Source organism: Podarcis bocagei (genome assembly GCF_964188305.1).
Source record: "Podarcis bocagei genome assembly, chromosome: 14".
Classification (NCBI taxonomy): Eukaryota; Metazoa; Chordata; class Lepidosauria; order Squamata; family Lacertidae; genus Podarcis; species Podarcis bocagei.
The window spans coordinates 10,231,947-10,254,663 of NC_138139.1; the positions used below are offsets into that span (position 1 = coordinate 10,231,947).

The 22,717-nt window shown below is 43.7% G+C and overlaps 2 protein-coding genes across 4 annotated transcripts in view; one reads left to right on the forward strand and one right to left on the reverse strand.

Moving 5' to 3' along the window:
• ZNF609 (zinc finger protein 609) overlaps positions 1-22,717 on the forward strand; it is a 113,882-nt gene that overhangs the window by 70,337 nt on the left and 20,828 nt on the right. The window lies entirely within an intron of this gene.
• LOC308572799 (tigger transposable element-derived protein 1-like) overlaps positions 16,154-22,717 on the reverse strand; it is a 195,349-nt gene continuing 188,785 nt past the window's right edge. Inside the window, exon 8 of the transcript XR_014001871.1 lies at positions 16,154-16,262. The gene's annotated coding sequence lies outside the window, so the exon portion shown is untranslated. The remainder of the gene's footprint in view (positions 16,263-22,717) is intronic.

Genomic DNA, 22,717 nt, shown 5'->3' on the forward strand with positions numbered 1-22,717 from the left:
AGCAACAGAGCCTGGGATCACTTTGAATTGCCAATGGATCCAGTATGCCAACTGCCTGACTGCAGGAAGCAGCTGAGCATGTGGAAGGTTACAGGGCACTACACCACCTTAAAATGAACCTATCCAAAGAGAGTCTGAGAAGTTGGGCATAGGCGCAAATGGCTGAGTGAGAACTCTCTCTCTCTTAGTTTCATACTTACCCTATGAAACAGAAGAAGGTGTAGCTTTGGGAGGCAACTATAGAAGATTTGGGGTGACAGAAGTATGGCACAACAAGTTGGAAGTTTCCCACACCATACCAGATCCTCAGTCATGTTGGTGTGCTGCTGTGTCCCGCCACAACTGCAAAGTATCATAAAAACCAATCACAAGCAAATGGTGGGAGAAAGATTTGGGAAGAGCCACAAACAACACAGTCTGCCTGGGGAGACCTGAAAGCATTGTGTGTTCATATGGGCAGGCAGCTCTTTTATGATTTACTTCAACAGGAGCAGCTCATTTCATTTCAGAATCCCCCCCCCCTTTTTTTTTGGTATGCATTCCTAGTCACAGAGACAACAATATGGGCATATTTCATTAACATTGGTGGTATGAATAAATAAACCTGCTGCATCATTCAGACGCTGTAAATATTGGGATAACAGATGATTTGCATCCTGAAAGAGTAATGCATATTCTCCTTATTCCCAATAGCTGCTGTGAAGTAATGTGAATTCATTCCTGGTGTTGTTATGTCCATGAGCAAAAAGAGCAGCAGCCTGTAGTAAATCTACTACAGTCTTTACTATATTGGATCAATAGCTGAGGATATAATTGGCTTTCATCCACAAGCTGGATTTCTGAACCTGTTTCCAAAGTTGTGAGAAATTGCAGCAGGGAAGATATAAAAGGTAAAGGGTCCCCTGACCATTAGGTCCAGTCGTGGCCGACTCTGGGGTTGCGGCGCTCATCTCGCTTTATTGGCCGAGGGAGCCGGCGTACAACTTCTGGGTCATGTGGCCAGCAGGACTAAGCCGCTTCTGGTGAACCAGAGCAGCTCATGGAAACGCCGTTTACCTTCCCTCCGGAGCGGTACCTATTTATCTACTTGCACTTTGACGTGCTTTCGAACTGCTAGGTTGGCAGGAGCAGGGACCAAGCAATGGGAGCTCACCCCGTCACAGGGATTTGAACCGCCGACCTTCTGATCAGCAAGTCCTAGGCTCTGTGGTTTAACCCACAGTGCCACCATATAAGGAGGGGGAAAACCCCTCTCACTCCAGGCCATAAGACAGCCAGGGGAGGGGAAAAAAAAGCAGACTGGTGATGGGATAGGGGAGAGTAGGAGAGTTGCCTATGATTGAGAGCAGAAAAAAAGTATTGCTTAGGCGGACTCATTGTTAAAACTGTGTTTATGGAAAACAATATTACTCTGCTACGAGTGATCGCCAAAGAAAAGAAGCTAGTAGGAAAGTCTTTCACTGACACCAGCCAATTAGTCCCTTTGTTCTCCAGTTGTTTGTGGTGTCAGGTGTCAGTAAAACTTCTGACAGAACCTTGTTTTTGTTACTCTCCTGAACTTTAGGAGAGCACCCTACATTGTAGTATTTGCTTGATATTAACTTGTAAATAATTTAGGAGAGTTGCAGACCAATCCCATACACATCTGCCCAGAAGTAAGTCCCATTAAATGGTGCGGAACTTACTTCTGGTTAAGGGTACAGCAGGATTTCAGCCTTGTCAAGGAAAATGGCAACATTTAAATTATGGAATTAATGAATAATGTAGGTCGTCACATTTTTTATATTTACATTACTGTATATTTTATTTTATTTTTATTATATTTAATTTGAACACCACCCTTCATCTGAAGATCTCAGGGTGGTTCACAGCATAAAAATATAATACACAATAAAACCATGAAGAACAACAAAACAAACCAATCACCCCTTTTCACAGAACACATTTAAAAGGACATAGAATGTTAATCAGCCAAAGGCTTGGTTAAAGAGGAACTAAAGATGTGTAATGAAGATGCCAGGCGAGCCTTCCTAGGAAGAGCATTCCACAAATGGGGACCCACTGCAGAAAAGGCCCATTCTCATGTTGCTTCCCTCCAGGCCTCTCATCCTCAGATGGTGATTGCAGGGTCCGGTTTGCTTCTCATGGGGAAAAGCAGTCCTTGAGGTGTGGTTGTCAGGGGACTGCCATTGGAACAGGGGAGGGGGGCGAGGGAATACAGAGAGCCGACTCGTCCAGTGGTGGGGAAAGCCACACCTCCAGTGGAGCAGGGGTAGAGGAGGTAGCCAGGCTAGGAGAGGGCTCGAAGACGCTACTGAGAGCCCGAGCACATCACCTAGCCTGGCTGGCTAGGAAACAGACGTTCCATTTCCGCTGCCCAGCTTTCGCAGAGGGGTGAAACGTAAGGAGGGGAGGCGGGGATTTGGGGTGTCTTAAGTTATTATGTTGGGGGAGAAACCAGAAGGGGCCACTCCTGGAATCTGCAAGTGACTGAGACGGACATGAACTTTGGGGTTCTGCACTGTAAATAGTTTGCACCAATAAAACCTGTAAAAGACAGGTCGGAGTCTTGCCTGGTTACTCACGAGCAACCACCTCCATACCTGACAGTGGTCAAAACCAACACTTTGAATTGGTCTACCAAATTCTGCACCAGCTGAAGTTTCCAAACCATTGGAGCCCCACATTGCAGTACAGTGGTACCCCGGGTTAAGAACTTAATTCGTTCTGGAGGTCCGTTCTTAACCTGAAACTGTTCTTAACCTGAGGTACCACTTTAGCTAATGGGGCCTGCTGCTGCGACAGCGGTGCACAATTTCTGTTCTCATCCTGAAGCAAAGTTCTTAAGCTGAGGTACTATTTCTGGGTTAGTGGAGTCTGTAACCTGAAGTGTCTGTAACCTGAAGCGTCTGTAACCTGAGGTACCCCTGTATTCTAACCTAGAGATTACCAGAGCATAGATGACAGAAGTTAGGCTATCCCTGTCTAGATAGTCTTAAGCAAATGATCCAGAAATGCCCCGAAGCCACGTACCTACTCCTTCAGAGGGAGTGTAAGCCCATCCAAAGCAGGCAACCTCCCATCCATACAGTCTAAGGAACCCCCCACTTACAGTACCCTAGTCTTATCTGGATTGAGCCTCAGTTTGTTGGCTCTCATCCAGTCCATTACTGAGGCAAGACAACAGTCCAGCACATCCACTGCCATACCTGTAGATATCAGTGAGAAGTAGAGCTGTGTGTCATCAGCCCATTGCTGACAGCATACTCCAAAACTCCAAATTACCCCATCCAGTGGTTTCATGTAGATGTTAAATAGCATAGGGGATAAAATCACACCTTGATAAACCCCACATTGAATGCTGCATGGGGCTGAAGAGCACTCCCCAAGCATCACCCTCTGGAAACGACCACCCAAGTAGAACCGGAACCACCACAAAGTAGTGCCACCCACCCCAACTCAGGCAGCAGCTCCAGAAGGATATGATGGTATGTTCTGTCAGTTTTTGTAGCAGACTGGAAGTCTTTGATAATGAGATTCAACAATATGTATATAAACTAGCCAGAAGTATAGAAATAGACTTTTGAAGTAGAAACAAATTCCTCTCAGTTTGTTTGTGCATCCTCAGTAAACTGTGACTCACAGTTTGACACAACACTTCCTCATGATAGATCAAGAATGGGGAATATGTGGCCTTCCAGGTGTTGTTGGATACAGCTCCCATAGGTTTTGACCATTTACTATGTTGGCTAGAGCTGGATGGAAAGCAGGAGTCACTGTGTCCCGATCCCTGCACTAGATGATTCTAAAATCTTTGTTCTCCAGGTTGTTTGAGAATTATACAGGATTGGTTCCCCACCCCCATGGCTCTCCCTATCAGCATAAATTAACCTGTGTAAATGTTGGAACTATTATTAATTACATTATGCAGATTTTTTCAGAGAGCAGATTTACATGGGATGCTTGGCTACATTTCAAGTTAACACATGCAAATGTCTAATGGTGTTTGCATGCAAACAGGAAGTAGATATAGAAGGCACAGTAAAATATGGTCTTGGTTTACCACTGTAACCCACAGTAATTTCCAGGCAGCATTTTCAGAAATGTACAAATCTTGTTTTTTTCATGCCAGACTTAGTTCTCATCTGCAGTACTCACATTTGAAAAGATCTCACTTTGCATTGTAGCTGTTGTTCTGTGTTTATAGATGGGTAGTGTTTTAGTGTAGCAACTTGAAGCAAACGTGATTGTTAATTTAGTATGCAGGTGGTAGTCTTGCACTTTAGGAATATTCGCTGCAAAGCAGCATCTCTGCTCACTTGGGGGGGGGAAGTATTCTTCAATGTTTCACAAGAATTGTTTTAACCTATCAAGCCATAGGTCCTTCTAATACTGTACTGTCTGACCAGTGGCACTGGACTCAGCTAGATTGTTAAAGAAAAAGTGTTTTATATGCATTGTATATGCAATATAACACTGTGACACCAGATGCCGCCATGGAGTCCCGTCTTTCCCTATTGGATTTCCCTGTGTGAGTTTATAACGTGTTTAACTGAATCGTTTCTTTGATATGTCTAGACCCAGCCACTGATCAGTGAGATCCCCATAGGAAACCCTCAAGCATGTTATAGTGGACAAGCTTTGGGTAAGGGATTTAGCTCAGTGGAAGAACACATACTTCTCATGCAAAAGGTCCTATGTTCAATGTTTAGTATATTCAGGTAGGACGGCAAGACTCCTTTCTGAAACCCTAGATAAGTTTCAGAAAGTATAAACTGCTAGTCAGTATTAACAATAGTGGGTTAAATGCTTGATAGAACTCCTTTTCTGTGTGTGTATATGAGAACCATATCCTGTTTGTCACCAACATCTGGTAATTAGAAGTATCCTGTCTCTGAACACGAAAAACTGATTCTCAGCTATCATAGCTAGTAGTATCACAACCATCATAAAATTTGTGCCTTTTTTGTCATCAAAATTGATGTTCATTACCGTATCTTTATTCATGCTCTGTTACCGTTCAGTGAAAAAATAGACCAGGATTCCCTAAATATATGGGACGTGGGTGGTGCTGTGGTCTTAACCACAGAGCCTAGGGCTTGCCAATCAGAACGTTGGCAGTTCGATTCCCTGAGACGGGGTGAGCTCCCGTTGTTAGGTCCCAGCTCCTGCCTACCTAGCAGTTCGAAAGCACGTCAAAGTGCAAGTAGATAAATAGGTACCACTCTGGTGGGAAGGTAAATGGTGTTTCTGTGCGCTGCTCTAGTTCTCCAGAAGCGGCTTAGTCATGCCCCAGAAGCTGTCTGTGAACAAACGCCGGCCCCCTCGGCCTGTAGAGCGAGATGAGTGCACAACCTCAGAGTTGTCTGCGACTGCACCTAAGGGTCAGGGGTACCTTTACCTTTATCCTAAATATGCTGCTGTTCTTCTGGCCCTTGATTAGACTGAAGATTGGCATGGTGGCCTTTGCTTCAATAATAAGACTTGAAGCCCCATATTTGGTAAATTGCTTTAAAAAACAGCTAATTGCTCTTTGTATGTTTATTGCTGGTCATTATGGTATGGTTTCTTAAATTAAAACAAAAAGAGATTGTGAACAACTTCAAATGAACCTCTCCAAACTGAGTGAGTGTGCAGTAAAATGGCAAATACAGCTTAATGGTAGCCAAGTGTAACGTTGGGACAAAAGATTTAATTTCACGCATATGCTCATGGGGTCTGAACTGAACAAGACCTTGGGGTCACAGTAGATAGCTCAATGAAGATACTGTTCCAACTGTGAAAAAGGCAAATTCCATGATAGGGATCATTAGGAAGGGAACTGAGAATAAAACTGCTGCTATCGTAATGCTGTTATGCAAATCTATGGTTCAACCGCACTTGAGATACTGTGCACAGTTCCAGTCACTTCACCTCAAAAGGGGCATTGTAGAGGTGGAAAAGATTTAGAAAAGAACAACTAAAATGGTCAAGGCAATGAAGAGACTCAGCTATGAGGAAAGTTCACAACATTTGACACATTTTAGTTGAGACAAAAGTTGAGTTAAGAGGTAACATGATAAAAGTTTATAAAATTATTCATGACATGAAGAAAGTGGATAGAAAAAAAAGTTCCCCTCCCTCTTGTAACACTAAAACTCGTGGACCTCCAATGTTGGAGGGTTTAGGACAGATAAAAGGAAGTGCTTCTTCTTGTAGTACGTAGTTAAATTATGAACTCGCTCCCCCAAGAGGCAGTAATGGCCACCACTTTAGATGGCTTTAAAAGAGGGTTAGACAAATTCATAGAGGGGAAGGCTATTGATGACTACTAGCCATAATGCCTGTGCTTTGCCTCCACAGTTGAAGAGGCAGTATTGCTTCTGAATACCATTTGCTGGAAACCTCAGGAGGGAAGACAGTTCTTGTGTTTGGGCCCTGTCTATGGGTTTCCCACAGGCATTTTGTCTTGCTCTAATTAAGTAAAGTAGCAGCAGTGGTAAACATGCAAGTCAGCATGATAAAGGACAATTCAGTGGTGTCTGGGGAGGTACTGCTATTTTACATATTATTTTGCACAGACTGTTCCTTGGTGCTGTACAGAATGCAGAAGTAACATGCTGCTTACCCAGGGAAGTTAGTCTCTGAATGGAGAAAGCAGAACATGTTGAGGGAATATTGTCCACCATGGGACAACTGGTATGAGGAAGCACAGAAGGAATCCATCTAGTTCCTGAAAATGCTCAGCGCACAAACTTGGGGGGCTTTTGCAAAGAAGAATTCGGAGAATAATAATAATTATAATAATAATTTATTATTTATACCCCGCCCATCTGACTGGGCTTCCCCAGCCACTCTGGGCGGCTTCCAAAAGAATATTAAAATACTATGATACATCAAACATTAAAAGCTTCCCTAAACAGGGCTGCCTTCAGATGGCTTCTAAAAGTCTGGTAGTTGTTTATTTCTTTGACATCTGGTGGGAGGGCGTTCCACAGGGAGGGCGCCACTACCGAGAAGGCCCTCTGCCTGGTTCCCTGTAACTTGGCTTCTCGCAGTGAGGGAACCGCCAGAAGGCCCTCGGTGCTGGACCTCAGTGTCCGGGTAGAACGATGGAGGTGGAGACGCTCCTTCAGGTATACTGGACCGAGGCCGTTTAGGGCTTTAAAGGTCAGCACCAACACTTTTAATTGTGCTCGGAAACGTACTGGGAGCCAATGTAGGTCTTTCAAGACCGGTGTTATATGGTCTCGGCGGCCGTTCCCAGTCACCAGTCTGGCTGCTGCATTCTGGATTAGTTGTAGTTTCCGGGTCACCTTCAAAGGTAGCCCCACGTAGAGCGCATTGCAGTAGTCCAAGCGGGAGATAACCAGAGCATGCACCACTCTGGTGAGGCAGTCCGCGGGCAGATAGGGTCTCAGCCTACATACCAGATGGAGCTGGTACACAGCTGCCCTGGACACGGATTTAACCTGTGCCTCCATGGACAGCTGTGAGTCCAAAATGACTCCCAGGCTGCGCACCTGGTCCTTCAGGGGCACGGTTACCCCATTCAGGACCAGGGAATCCCCCACACCTGCCCGCCTCCTGTCCCCCAGAAACAGTACTTCTGTCTTGTCAGGATTCAATCTCAATCTGTTTGCCGCCATCCATCCTCCAACCGCCTCCAGACACTCACACAGGACTGTCACTGCCTTCACTGGTTCTGATTTGAAAGAAAGGTAGAGCTGGGTATCATCTGCATACTGATCAACACCCAGCCCAAACCCCCTGATGATCTCTCCCAGCGGCTGCATATAGATGTTGAAAAGCATGGGGGAGAGGACAGAACCCTGAGGCACCCCACAAGTGAGAGCCCAGGGGTCTGAACACTCATCCCCCACCACCACTTTCTGAACACGGCCCAGGAGGAAGGAGCGGAACCACTGTATGACAGTGCCCCCAGCTCCCAGCCCCTCAAGACAGTCCAGAAGGATGTTATGGTCGATGGTATCAAACGCCGTTGAGAGATCCAGCAGAACTAGGAAACAGCTCTCACCTTTGTCCCTAGCCCGCCGGAGATCGTCAACCAGTGCGACCAAGGCAGTTTCAGTCCCGTGATGAGGCCTGAATCCCGATTGGAAGGGATCCAAATGGTCCGCTTCTTCCAGGCGTGCCTGGAGTTGTTCAGCAACCACACCCTCAATCACCTTGCCCAAGAATGGAAGATTTGAGACTGGGCGATAGTTGGCCATCGTGGCCGCATCTAAAGATGGTTTTTTAAGAAGCGGTTTAATAACCGCTTCTTTCAGCGGGTCTGGGAAGGCTCCCTCACGGAGGGAAGCATTCACCACCCCACGAAGCCCATCGCCCAGCCCTTCCCGGCTAGCTTTTATAAGCCAGGATGGGCAAGGATCAAGGAGACAGGTGGTTGGTTTCACTCGTCCAAGCAGCCTGTCCACATCCTCGGAGGTAACAGATTGGAATTGATCCCACGCAATTTGACTAGACAGGACTCTAGCACTCTCCCGCCCTGGCCCTGCTCCCACGGTGGCGTCTACCTCTTCCCGAATCTGAGCGACTTTATCTGCAAAAAACTTTGCAAAATCATTGCAGGAGATCATGTGGCCCGTACTGGGCCCCGATGTAGCAGGTGGTTCCGCTAAATTGCGGACCACCTGAAAAAGTCTCCTGCTGCTGTTTTCTGCAGATGCAATAGAGGCGGCGAAGAAAGCCTTCTTCGCCGTCGCTACCGCCACTTGGTAGGCTCGACACTGAGCTCTAACCTGTGTCCGGTCAGCTTCAGAATGGGTCATCCGCCACCGGCACTCTAGCCGTCTCAACGATTGTTTCATTGCCCTCAGATCCGTGGAAAACCACAGGGCTGTCCGGGCTCCATGCAATCGGAGAGGGCGCTTCGGAGCCAAACAGTCAATAGTCAATAGAAGGAAGGGGAATTAGCTTGGCAAGAAGAGTGGGAGGCTGTCCTGGTGAGAGCTGTATGATAGTTGCATAATTAATTAATTAATTAATTTATATACCATCCTTCAGCCGAAGATCACACGCATATGGAGAAACTGGAATCCTTAAATAAAAGGGTCAGGAGCTAGAGGAGCTAGGGTGGTTGAGTGCTAGAGTATTTACCTTAGATGTGGGAGATCTAGGTTGAAATCTCTAGTGAGCAGTGGACCTCACTGGGGAATCCTGATTAAATGTCTTCATTTTCTTCATTTCATCTGTTTATGGCTATTGAGCAGCAAAAATACTGTGAAGGGCAGGATCCAATTGTAGCAATTCATTGGGTTATGATACAGAGACTTAAGGAAGGATTCCTAGATGATGATGGATAATGACCAACTTTAATTGGCAGGAGGAAAAATGAGAAAACAGCAAGTCCCAGCATATTGCAAGACGGGTTTTCTTGATAGAAGGGTAGATGTGAGGCAACTGAACAGGATTTTGTGTACCTTTGAACATACCATTCAAATACTGGTGGGGCTTCCTGAATACTACTCCATTTCCCCCCTGCACCAGAGATCATCTTTATATATATATTTTCCTGTGCATGATGTGTACACCAGAATCATAATTCTTTAATAGAATTTTCAACAAGATATTATGGGCATTGGTTTACTTGCCTTAAAGGAGGTTTATACAAATTATTGGCAGAAAAATAGATTGCTAGCAATAATAACTATATGCAGAGATCAGTAAAGGTGTCTGAACTTGGCTGCCAAAAATTATTTCTGCTAGTCACTAGGCCTGGGTGACATATTGCCCAGGACCGGTATGAGGACCAGACCGTGTTACTGGCTTCACCCGGCGGTATATCATTGGTGAAACTGCCACCGCACCTGAGTTGCTCTGCTAGCGACTTCCTCCAGCAACCTTTGCTAGCAGAGGGACTCAGGAGTGGTAGCAGTTTCACCAGCAATATATGAGTGAAATTGCCATCCCACTCTGCCCTCATACTGTGCAGAGGGAGAAAAATAAGCTGCATTGACGAGGCACCAGTACAGCTTGTTCTTCCTTCTGCATCTTTAAACTGCTTGGCTGAGGAGTGTGCAGTTGCTGCTCCCCTCAGCCGAGCAGTTAAAGGATCCCCCAGCCCAGCACTGGCTAATGTGCAAGCTGGGGGAGCACCAGGGATGGGAGCCCTCCCCATCCCCGACAGAGCAGCGCAAAGGATCCACTGTGCTCTCCCTGCTCGTCCACAAGTGGTAGGAACACCTGGGATGGCTCAGCTTGGGATCGGGAGCCCTCCCGCCCCCCAGCTGAGCCGTACAAACAAGCTGCATTGTCCCAGCCCACTAGGCGCTGGGGTGAAACTGCCTCAGCTCCCTCAGCCTTAGCTGCAGCAATTTCACCCAGCGCCTCTCAGGCTGAGGCCAACGCAGCTTGTTTTTTCAACACCGTGGTAGATTGCCAGACTGTGATGTTTGGTGATATGCCGCAATGTTGAAAAGCTGATATCGCCCAGCCCTACTAGTCATTGGGAATGTAGTAAAAGTGCTCCTGCACACAATAGATTGTCTTTCTCTCACCACTGCTTTTGCCATTGTATGAATAACTAGGTGCACTTAACTGTGCATGAATTCAGGCTGTAAGCTTTCACACTACACAGTCATATGGCCTCTGAGCATATTTGCTCACCAGGAAGAAAAACATTGTTTTCTTGTCTGTGTTGGTGAGTGCTGCTGAATACAGTGGTACCTCGGGTTAAGTACTTAATCCGTTCCGGAGGTCTGTACTTAACCTGAAACTGTTCTTAACCTGAAGCACCACTTTAGCTAATGGGGCCTCCCGCTGCCACCGCGCCACCAGAGCACGATTTCTGTTCTCATCCTGAAGCAATGTTCTTAACCTGAAGCACTATTTCTGGGTTAGTGGAGTCTGTAACCTGAAGCGTATGTAACCTGAAGTGTATGTAACCCGAGGTACCACTGTACCTGTCTGGTGGGGAACAGTATCTGAAGTGGGCTATTGCCATCAAGGTAGGCCCTGCTAATGCTTCTGTGTATCTGCTGTAGGAAACAGGATGCTGGGCTACATGAACCTTTAGTCTTATCCTAGTATAACTGTTCTTATACACAAATTTGAGGATCTATGTTTCCTGGTTTTCCTCCATGTTTGCCCAGTTAGCTGCTCAGAACCATATTTGTGATGAGAAGCAAACTGGCTCTCTCTTTGTAACTTTAAATAAAAAAGTAGTTCTTTGAGGAGAAATGAGAGCAAGCAAACAAGCATTCTCCTCAGTGGTATACAACCTGTGAGCGCTGCGGCATGCACACAATAACACGTTAGAGGCTTTAATATTTAATAGACTGGAAGAAGATGTCTCTTCTTGCCTGAGGGATAAACAGCTCTAAAACATCTTGTCTTCCCCACTTATCATATCTAAAATACACACATATCTTCCTTTAGAAGCCAAGTATCCTCTAATCTCTTGCCATACCTGTGTACAACATGTTTGCAAACAATTGTAGCAATATACTGTGTTACTATGTCCTCTCCAAGTCTCTACTTGCATGAGGCCCCGTGTGGAAAATACCTTTATAATTGCTACATACACAAATAAAGTATCTCAAGAACTTTATTGTGTCAGAGCTCTCTAAGGTAGATAAGAAGAGATTATTTTTAATTGGACTTTCAGAACATCTTATATCAGATTATAATGGGTTTGTCAAGCTTAATTTGGTCTTTTGTGACCATGGAGTTAAAGGACTGCTTTTCTATATAAAATAAAACAATTGCAGGGTGGAGGGAACACCTTCCGCTTGAGGTCAGTTATTACATCAACTGCATTACTGAAGACACACAGATAATATATTTATTTTAATTGACTAGATATTGCAGGCTAGGGACTGGCAAGCCATCATAGCAGATGGAATCTAGCTTTAATAGATGTCATCCAGTATTCACTGACCGCCCTGGGGATTTCACACTTCTGTTTATCTCCTCTTAACTTGCATGAGCTCTGCAACTTACTCAGAATAGTACATTTCCTCAAGTCATGAATTTTTGAGTATGTCGGCCACCCTAACGACACACACTTCTCGCCTCAAAGAAAAAGCACCCTTCTAGTCAGTCTACTAATTTTTGCTTCTGGACAGTTTGGCAGGGTTGGTGTCCAGGTAAATGGTCTGGTTCATGCATGTGTACTTATCTTTATCTTAATACTTATGCACTTTGTTAAATCATACAGTATATTTGCTTGTAATTAGTTGCCAGCTTCCATCCTAATGCAGCTCAGCACAAATAATAAAAAAAAATTCTGCACAAGTGAAAGTATTGCTTACTCATTTAAGCTGTTACATATACTTAATGTATATCTTCCTAAATAACATAAAGACATCGTTTTGTTCTAAATCAGCATGTTTTGAAGCAGGGTGGCTAGTCTTCTTTGGCCTAAGGGCCGCAATGACATTCAGCTACCACTGCAAGGATCAGCGCCTGCACATAACCACACAGTCACCATATGTACAGCACACACAAACATACACATAGCAGTTCACACATTAACCAGACATGCAGTCTCACACAACGCTTTGCATACATGCCTACCCATACATGGAATATTTTCAGCCCTTCTTACTGCACTGCTGGGCTGGATATGGTTGAAAACTGCCTTTTACTCTGCATAGAAGGATCTGTACAAAGTATAAGGAAGCATTTCAGCTGCAGCATTGCAGGGAGGGGGTAATGCCCTTTTTTAATCTTAAAGAGCAGGCAAGGGGTTTTTCACAAATACTGACACTGTGCCATCCACCTGTCTTCTGTGGACATCAAGATCTCATAAAGCACAAAACAAAGGGGTTAAGGTTAAACAAAGTCCTTTCAATCCCAAAACAAAAATCCTTTACTGTAATAAAAGGAAGAAATGGCACCTAGATATTCCATTGTGGCATCTAGCAACATAGGTTTAAGGTGCTATTTGATGATTACCGTATATATCTGAGTATCTAACACTGGATAAAAGCTGTTTCTAGGTGGAACCTGGTTTTCCCTGTTCTTTACATTAAGATTTTAAACTATTATGTTTGTCTATAGCCAAAAAGGAACACCACAGAATGTTTGGTTTCATGTGCTCATAGTTTCCTACATTTGATCCCCCCACCCCCGCCAGTGGAAGTTGTTGTTGTTGCTGAGTCATTTCTGTACCACTTTATATTTTAAAGGGGGGGGGGGGAATCAGAGCAGTCTATAACACATTAAATCATCAAATAAAACAATCCAGGATAAAACAAATTCAAGCTTCAAGGAATATATTTCAGATCCTTCTCTAAGTAACATTTTGCTTTCCTCATATTTATTTACCTACTTAATTTATGTAGCTGCCCCATAACAAAAGTGCTTTAGGAAGCCAGTGTGGTGTAGTGGTTAGAGTGCCAGACTAGGACCTGGGAGATCAGGGTTTAAATCACTACTTAGTCATGAAGTTCACTGGGTGACCTTGGGCCAATCATAGCCTCTTAACCTACCTTGCAGGGTCGTTGTAGGGATTAATTTAGAAGAGGGGTGGTGAACCATGTGAAGTATAAATGTTCTTCTGCTTACCTGCTGAAGAAAGCTAGATCTCAGCTGTCAACCTGTATCCAGAGATCTCCATGTGGTTGCAGTTGGACCTGTGTCAGTCACAAAATGTGCCTGGGGAATTTCAACACTACTTTTATCTCCCCTCACAAAAGGTCATGCGCTCTCTCTCTCTCTCTCTCTCTCACACACACACACACACACAACCATTGCATGCACTGAACATCTCTCTAGTGCTGTGCAAAGCTCAACTTGAAATGGTTACACAGCTTTTGAAATGTAAATTAGGGTTTTCCCTTCCCTTTAATTCATTTGTGCTCCCACCAAGAAATCTGCATTTGGACGGAAAGTGTTCTGCCACCCCCTAGAGAAATTGTATACCAGGGAAGTAGATTATGCAAGTTCAGGTTTATTTGATGGTGCTTTCTGACCCCACATCCTCATTTCAGGATAGGTTCATCAGAAGAAATGTCTGAACCAAAATTCTTTATAGAATGTGTGCTCCAGGTACAAAACTTAATTTAGAAATTATCTTTAGTTGTCTATGCTTACCATCAATTTTTACCTGGAGATAGCTTCTTATAATAATCAAGCAGGAAACAGGTTAACCTATCTGGAGTGTGTGTGAGTTGTGTATATTTTAAATGTTTCTTTGAATCTTCTCATGAAGGAGGAGTTAAAACAAACATGTTATATATGTATAACTCATACATCTATCACAAGGGTAAATTGATGCATGAATACGTAGCTACCAGAAACTATATAGGGGTTAGTTACGTCCAGTAGCCAAGAAATTCCTTGGCTGTTAGCCCAGCTTAAAAGGAATCTAGACACCACACCCTGGACACACTCACAGATGGCTGAAGTTGTCTCTGCCTTGCTGAAAGCTTGCAAAGTGATAACTTTCAGGTCATGTAGGCTAACTGGATCCTGGCCTGAAATGACCTGTCATCCAGAAATTTTGCAGCTGGTTCCTCCAAATCATGTTCTTCCATAGCTTAATAGCTCCTGAAGATGGATCAGCCAGTCAGAAGTGGAGAAAATGTGGTAATTCCAGAGCAACAAAAGGAAATACTGTATATTCAAAATTAGCGGTTATGTCATGTTTGAGTTGCAAGCTAGAACAATTCTTTTTAATGTAACCATTTCCATGCTAAACTTTTGGAGACCAACATACTGTGCACATCTTGTCCTTGTCATCCAACCAGCCCCAAACTTTTTGCAGGTATCCAATCTTTGGCTTTGCCTTTCTCTAGGCAACAAGAATAATGCTAGGACTGCATATATTTAGTTGACTTTGCTAAAAGAGTCTCTGATTCATCAAGGGCACAGAGAACTGAGAGGTGACATGCCTGTTTTCCCAGGGCAATTTTAGACAGCCATTTTGTGTTATTAAATTATATGTATCTCTTCCTTGATGGAACCTCCTCCTTTACTCCAAGAGAGAACTTAAGTCATTAAAGGCATGTTAGCCCACCTATGAAAATTTCTTGGTGAAGGGATGCTAGATCCATGTTCATGTAGAAGAAATGGCCAACCTGGAGTTCTATGCAGAAGTGCCATGCAGTGGGTGTGAGGAGTTGTCACCAGTAGTGGAAAAGGAGCAGATGGCAAGATGGAAAGTATAGTTTTCCAGATTTGTCTGCAAATAGGATTCCTGATTTTCAGCAGCAGAGCTTTTGACCCCAGAAATGGGAGATATATTAGAGCTCTAAGCAGTCAGAGGGATTCTAAGTTGCAAGGGACTGCTTCATTCAGCAATACCTTTGTCTAAAATTAAAGTGGGGTTGTGGCCACATTCTCTGAGATGATCATTTCTCTCCTTCACTGTCCTTTCCTTTCCTTCTAATTTCAAAGGAATCAGATTCCTAGATAGTAAGAGAAAGACTAACATTCTGGGAATTGAAGCAAATTTATTTGCTACAGCATGAAAAGTGTTTTAGCTCTGGTACTTGGCACCAGCAAAGAGCATCATTTATCATTAGCTCTGAAGTGGAAGCCAGGAAATTCTGGCTTCTGCTCTGCTGTGATGGATACATTTCAACCCAAAAGGTGGCTCTAGTCTTTCATGAGGGGCACTGTAGGTGCTTTGTGCTGTTTGCATGTGAAATATATTTGATTCAGTACAGCTCAAAGTTTGAGTAACTTTTTGAGATGCGGCCAGCTTAGAGGTTTTTGGATTTGTCTCCTGTTCCATGGTGCTTACTGGCCCATACAAGGGTCAATCCTGACAAATCTGGCCTTTCTTGTAAGGAGTTATTGTGACTGCTGAAGCCAGTATACTTACTAGAATTGTGCAGCCTGCCCCATCTCACAGGCTCGAAGTAATTTTATCTTGCCAGTGAACTGACTGAGTCCACTTCTGCAACTCTTGATTGCAAGAGTATTTATTTTGGTCTGCTCAGAAGAACACTCAAGGAAGGAGTGGGGAATCTGGGAGTTCAGTCAATAGTAAGAGGACAAGGCTGCCTTACATCCTTGCTGGGTTTTGAGGCACACAAGCAGTGTTAGAAACTCAGATATATAAGCTAGGCACCAAATGGCTTCTTAGACCAAGTTTACAGTCTCCAAAACGGAATGTCTAGTTGACATTTTTTGGTAAGGCACTCTAAAGTCTTATTTTTCAAATAATGGATTGTGTTAAACATTTTCAGTTAAACATCTGGCTAGTTCAGATGACAACCTTGAGCTAGGTTAAGAGCTTTGAGAACTTAAAGAAGAAAAGCCACTTGATCCAGGGACAATCCACATATTTATTGGCCTATTCCAGCCTCTTTTTCTTAATGGTGACTGTTCCTGCCAAGGCTGCACAGAAAAAGCATTTTGGTTCCAGAAATTCATTCTGATTGTGCAGATAATATATAACTGATAGAATTCTACAGGATTGAGCATAAATGTGTGAAAACGGTCCAGATCCAATGATCCCCAGGCATGCACCTCCAGATGGTGGAAATGTCAGGCCCCATCCTGGTGCTCAGGTACCTTCACTTGGTCTCAAATGATCAAAAGCCAGGTGCAAAATGCACCTGGTGCCTGGCTAATTTTTAACACTGCACACAAGGTAAGAATAAGGAATTTGGTTGGATTGGTGCCTACCTTGCCTGCTGCTGGTTTGTACAATACCTCATGTCACTTCTGGATGCTAACACAAGTTCTTCCATCTTAACACTAGACGACAGAATTTGGAGGTGAGTTCCTTCTGTGGTGACCTCTTTTGCTACCTGTTTGGTTCATCTTCAGTAAAGTGCATTGCTTATTAGTGACTGGTATTTATTTGCAGGCTTGGGGAGGCAACTGAAATGAGAAAGACCTTGGTTTTTTGTGTTGACCACCTGCCCACCTTCTTTGGGATATTCATTCTCTTCTGCCCATTTCAATGTAATTTGCACTTTTTGCTTTTCTCAGTCAGGCCATATATCTCTTGCTGAGTTGTGTCCTAAACATCAACTGTTCTGTAAGTGACAAGCAGAATCAGCTTTAGAGCAAGTATGATAATGACAAAAATGTAGAGTGGCTGCTTTATGGGTATTGTTTCACTAAGGGGAGATATAGGCAGAAATAATTGTTTCACTAGGTCATGGATGGGGGTGTGGTCCTTCAGATGCTGTTGAACTATTACTCTCATCAGCCCAAGGCAATGTGGTCAGTAGTCGGGGAAGATGGGAGCTGTAGCTCATAGTCCAGCAATATTTGGAGAGTCATAGGTCCCCCACAGACTTTTGATCTGACCTACCTCTAGATTCCTATTTCTTTGAAAGCAGGATACAAAATATATACTAATTACAACCACGTTTATGATGCTACACATAAGCATTATGGAACAAGTTTATTCTATTCTTGAGCTACGGTGATTGAAATGTGTGAAGTTAAGATAAACTACAGTTGTTTAGTGAGATGTGGTTCCAACCACATGTGTCTTGAGTGCTGCATTGTCACTAAGAGAATAGTGCTGTTGGAGTACCCCTGCTCTAGGGGGAACCTTTTCCTGTTTGGCTACTTACAATGTTGCATCCATAGGCGATAAAGATCTATCTAGGCAGGTGGGCTGGAGTGTGATGCCTTTGTGTGTCAGGGTATTATTGATACCAGCAGTGCATGTTTAGTAACTTCAGTATCTGTGGTGGAACTGAAAGAGAGCTTGTTGTCAGCAGGCTGGTAAGGATGTGTGACTAGGAGTTTGATTGCATGGTTTCGGCAGTAGCCGAACCACTGCTGAATAATCAAGAATGAAATAAATTTACATAGAAATATATATCCAGATGGCTTTTCCTTTTGTTTGGGGCTGGTGAGCATTCTTGATTGCTAAGGATCTGGTACTTAGCCAGCTTCAGAAAGGCTATAGCTAAAAAGCATTGAGGATTTATGAGGCATTGCTATAGCTTACTTCAAGGTGAGATTCCTCTGCTTTCTCAAATGTTGTTTTATGTGTGCTGCTTTTACATGTTGATTTCCCCCCCCCTCCATGGAAAATACCATGTAGTCCATAACTTTTTTGTTCCTTATGTATGTACACCAAGAAGCTGTTTCACAACACAGTGACCTAATATAGAACACCTCTTTGGCATTAGTAGAGATGAAATCCTTATGCCTCTTACAGTTGTAAGCACTCTATTGATCTTTCATATTGTGATCAGATAGATTCCATTTACGTCAGTGGTTTTCAACCTGGGGTGACTTGAATGGGGTGCCTTGAATGATGGTCAGGGGTGCTGCGGGCTACACTGGCCTCTGTCCCGTTTTCCTTCCTTCCCTCCCCTGATGCCCTCTTGCGTCTCTGCCTCCCAAAGGCTTGCACTGCTGTTTGTTGCAGCAGCCCTGGCTGCAAGCTCCCCAGGCAAATGGTGCCTCTGGGTCAGTATGAGGAGACACCTCTTTTTGGGGCAGAGGGGACAGCTCAGCAACCAGGGTGGCAACTGCAGCTGCTTAGAGGACTCCCAAGGAGAGAAGGCTGAGGGAACACTCCACAAGGGAGAGTGTTCGAAAAAGGGTGAGAGGCTGCCAGCTCTGCAGGCAAGGGGTGACATAACTGGGCTCCTGCGCCCGACAGGGGGGCCACGGAAAGAATGCAGTTGGTCAAGGGAGCCGTGGACCCCAAAAGGTTGAAAACTTCTGATTTAAGTAATAGTTGGTGTTTCTTGTGTGGGTTTTTTTAATGAGATACATTCAACTCTAGTTTAATGGGAAAATACATACATTTGTCAGGCAGGGATACTGTACAGGGGTCCATGAAGACCCAGTGGGCACTCACAAATTTCTGGTACCTTAGTCATGCATTTTTCTCTTCAGTTTTGTTGCAGGTAGTATGTTTCTGCCTTGCTGTGAATTGGTGGCAAGCATGAAGTTATCAGCCTTTGAAAGTCATCCCATTACTTACTAGCTAGTGTTGAGAGATGAAGTCTGTATGGCACAGTCTCTTATCCTGAAGGACTGGTTGCCTTTGCTTGCTAGTAAGATGCTTTAGGGTTGCTCAGTATCTTTCCTGCCTACCCTAGGGATCAGAGTTTTTAAATATATAGGATCTGTAAAGTCCTTACAGAAAGTAGAAGGATGGGAGTGTTTAAAAATTAAGCACTGCTTGGTTTGATATATATACAGTGGTACCTCGGGTTACAGACGCTTCAGGTTACAGACTCCGCTAACCCAGAAATAGTACCTCAGGTTAAGAACTTTCCTTCAGGATGAGAACAGAAATTGTGGTGCGGCAGCGCGGCGGCAGCAAGAGGCCCCATTAGCTAAAGTGGTGCTTCAGGTTAAGAACAGTTTCAGGTTAAGAACAGACCTCTGGAACGAATTAAGTACTTAACCCGAAGTACCACTGTGTGTGTATATATATAAATAAGGAGAAATATAAATAAGGAGAACTAGGGAGAAATAAATTTCAATGTATGTTACATTGCTGGTATACTAAATTTATGTAAATACATGAGGTGTAGCATTCTTTTTAAACACACCTGCTTCTCCAGACCAATTGTGGTCTAAGTGTGGACATTTCCACTATATAAATATCTCCTTTCCAAGTTGTCTTTCTGCTGGCTGCATTGTGTTAATAGATGAGAACCTCTTCTAAAGAGTGTAAAAGATTGACCTCATTTCTTTCCAGTTTTGTCAAAATAATATATAGGTTTTTGGATGAATGTTTGGAGCGTGCTTTAATTTTTTGTGTTTTCATCTGTGTCGTTACAGTAGGCAAATTATATCAGTGCTGTAGGGTTCCTCACTTCAATTTGATGTAACGGTTGAGAAATAACAGAATTAATTCCAAGCAGTTATAATGAAAGAACGTTATAGTGCACCTCATGGAAATACAGTTGTTACATGAGTGATAGTTTGAAAACATAATTATTAATCTCCTCACTCCCTTTGCATTTTTGTAACTCCAGAGATATGGAGTATCTCCTGCAGTCCTTTATGATCTACTTGGTGGTGAGGAGAGAGTGTAGTTAGGAGAGATATTTTGGGAGGACAAAGCATGGGGTCTGGGGGTGTTTGGTTTTTAAATAGCCTGTATACACCTGCAGGTCTTGGAACTGAGAGCTGTCATTCCTGCCTTGACTGTCAGGTGGTACCATAATCAGCGGTCTACAAACTTTGGCATGTCTTAGTAATCAACCTAGACTCTTGCAGGGTAGGCTTTTCTGCTTCTAGCTCCACAGAGGCAGATGTGGTTTTGTGTCCATTGCCCAATCAATGGGTTTTACAGAGGAAGAGCAGCAGGTGGAATTTGCATACAGTGGTGCCTCGCAAGACGAAATTAATCCATTCCGCGAGTCTCTTCGTCTTGCGGTTTTTTCGTCTTGCGAAGCACGGCTATTAGCGGCTTAGCGGCTATTAACTGCTTAGCGGCTTTAAGAAAAAGGAAACAAACTCGCAAGAACTCGCAAGACGTTTCGCAAGCCCATAGGGAAATTCGTCTTATGGAACGACTCAAAAAACGGAAAACTCTTTCGTCTTGCGCGTTTTTCGTCTTGCGAGGCATTCGTCTTGCGAGGTACCACTGTATATGAAGGGGTAATGACTCTTTTTAGGCCATGACACTGAGTCTGTGTCCTAACAAAAAAACAGAGGAAACCAGAGCATGACAGATTTTTTGAAGTGACACGCCATTCCCACTTTTGTTGGCAATGGTTCTTTCAAAAAAAATATAAAAGTTGCTCTCCTGGACAGTATATTTTCTTTTATGATTGCCAAAATTTAAATTCTGGTCACCATTGACAACTACATTTTGGGACCCTCTGACTGGGATACAATTAAAACAAGGTAGCTGACTACTTGATCAAAGGCATCCTTACCATCATAGAATATGTAAATGTGGACTTTTATTAATTTTATTTATTGAGTTTATATCCCACCTTTTCTCCAAGTAGGTCAAGGTGGTGTACATGGTTCTCTCCCTTTTCATTTCATAAGCCATCACTTAACCTGGCATCTTAGTTTAAGAGAAGCCCTTTTGTGAAGTCATATTCTATTTTTGGCTGTGGGTTGAATCCAATATCAGTCACAACCCTGTGTGTTTCTGCAGATGTACTGGGCAAGCAGTCTTATCAAAAGTTCAACACTATTGGTGCTTGCACTTCACTGGTGTATTTATTTTGCCCTAGCACTTGAGAGTTATTCATTGAGTGCACCTATTCAGAAAGATGATGCAAGTCTGGGCAGTGTAAAAGGAGTGTGTATGTGTGGATCATCAATGCAGAATTTTGGATGGATGGGTCCTGAAGATTTGGAAGAAGAGATAGTGGCTATGTTAAGTCCAAAAAGATTCACTTTCATTGAGAGGGTCCTAGATCCCTTACTATATGTTCATGACCTAGTGCATGAAGCTTTAAAGGGACTTTGAAGTTGGTGTAGTCAGGTATGTGCCATTTGACATTATAACACACTAACACAGCTTGCTCATCTGGCAGTGGCTGATGTAATTTTTTTGGAGACTTTTTCTCTGCAGTCCAACATTTGCCCTTGCCAGTAGTTTTCATTGCATGTCTGGCTCTGACAATCTGTTTAGTTCCTGAGCCTAGCAGGAGTTTTTGCACAGGAGGAGAACACAATGTAATTACTACCTATAGGGAGATTAATGATTCCCAGCTCTCTTCTTTCCCCATTAGCCTGTCTCTGGTATTTTATGTTGAGCAAATACACTAGTCTTGTTTGCAGCTCAGAAGAGATGCAGAGGCTTGCCATTGAGAGATGTGAAGCTAGGATTCAATTCTTCCCTTTTCTCCCAGTACTTCCTCTGACATGTATTCTGGTCAGCAGGGTATATTCTCTCATGGCCTTCTTTGAAAAGCTCTTTCTAAGATTTTCCTTCCTTCCTTCTCTGTCTTCAAAAGCTGCAGGGAGGATTGAGCTACACATGCTCTCCCTTCCTTCTGTCTCCTTTCTTCACCCCAACAGCTGATAAATGATACTACATTTGTTCCATGGCAGAGTGAAATATGAAATCCCATAAAGCCACCTCACTTATTAGATGGTTCTCAGCAAGCTGCTTATTATGCTCTGTGGCATAATGCAGATTACAAATGTGACCAAATGATAATTAGCAAAGCTGGAGTGGCAATTAGTGTTCTTCTGCTGAGTGCTGATTACCTTTCAAAGTAGAACGCAGCTGAAGGGTTTGCAGGCCTGCAACTACCCTGACTCTAAATGCACCAAGAAGTGCCCAGATCTGTTTGCCGGGTATTTTGTGGTGAAACAGTTTGCATCTTCCAAGATGAAGTGACCATGGTTTCTTGCCAAGTATTTTGCTTTAATATGTGGGGGGAGGGAGCATCTGCTCAGGATTAGAGAGCAGGGTTTTCTGGAGCAGCTGGTTAGTTCCATTCTCTGTTCTCACAAGCAACAGGTAGAGGTTTCTAGTGTCTTCTGTGGCAGTGTGACCTTGATCCTCAACTTTAATTGATAGGACTCCACCTGGGAGCTCTTCAGAGGGTGTCAGTCCAGCTGGCAGAAATTCTGAGAAGTGTCAGCCTACCATGTTGGGGCTGTAGATGACATTCCTTTCTAGGGTGGTGTCAGAGCTGTTGCCAGAATCAAGGCAAAATGTGCTTTAGATTGTTGTGAGACTGCTCTAGGGAATTGTCCCAATAAGCAAATTCTCTCTTAGTCAGGATAAAGGGGTATGCAGCCACCACTGGGACCTTTTCTTGCTCCCAGACACCTTGGGAATCTTTGCAATCTTTGCAAATGCATTGTGATTACAGTGTAGCTACTTAGTCTCTAGGGACACGGG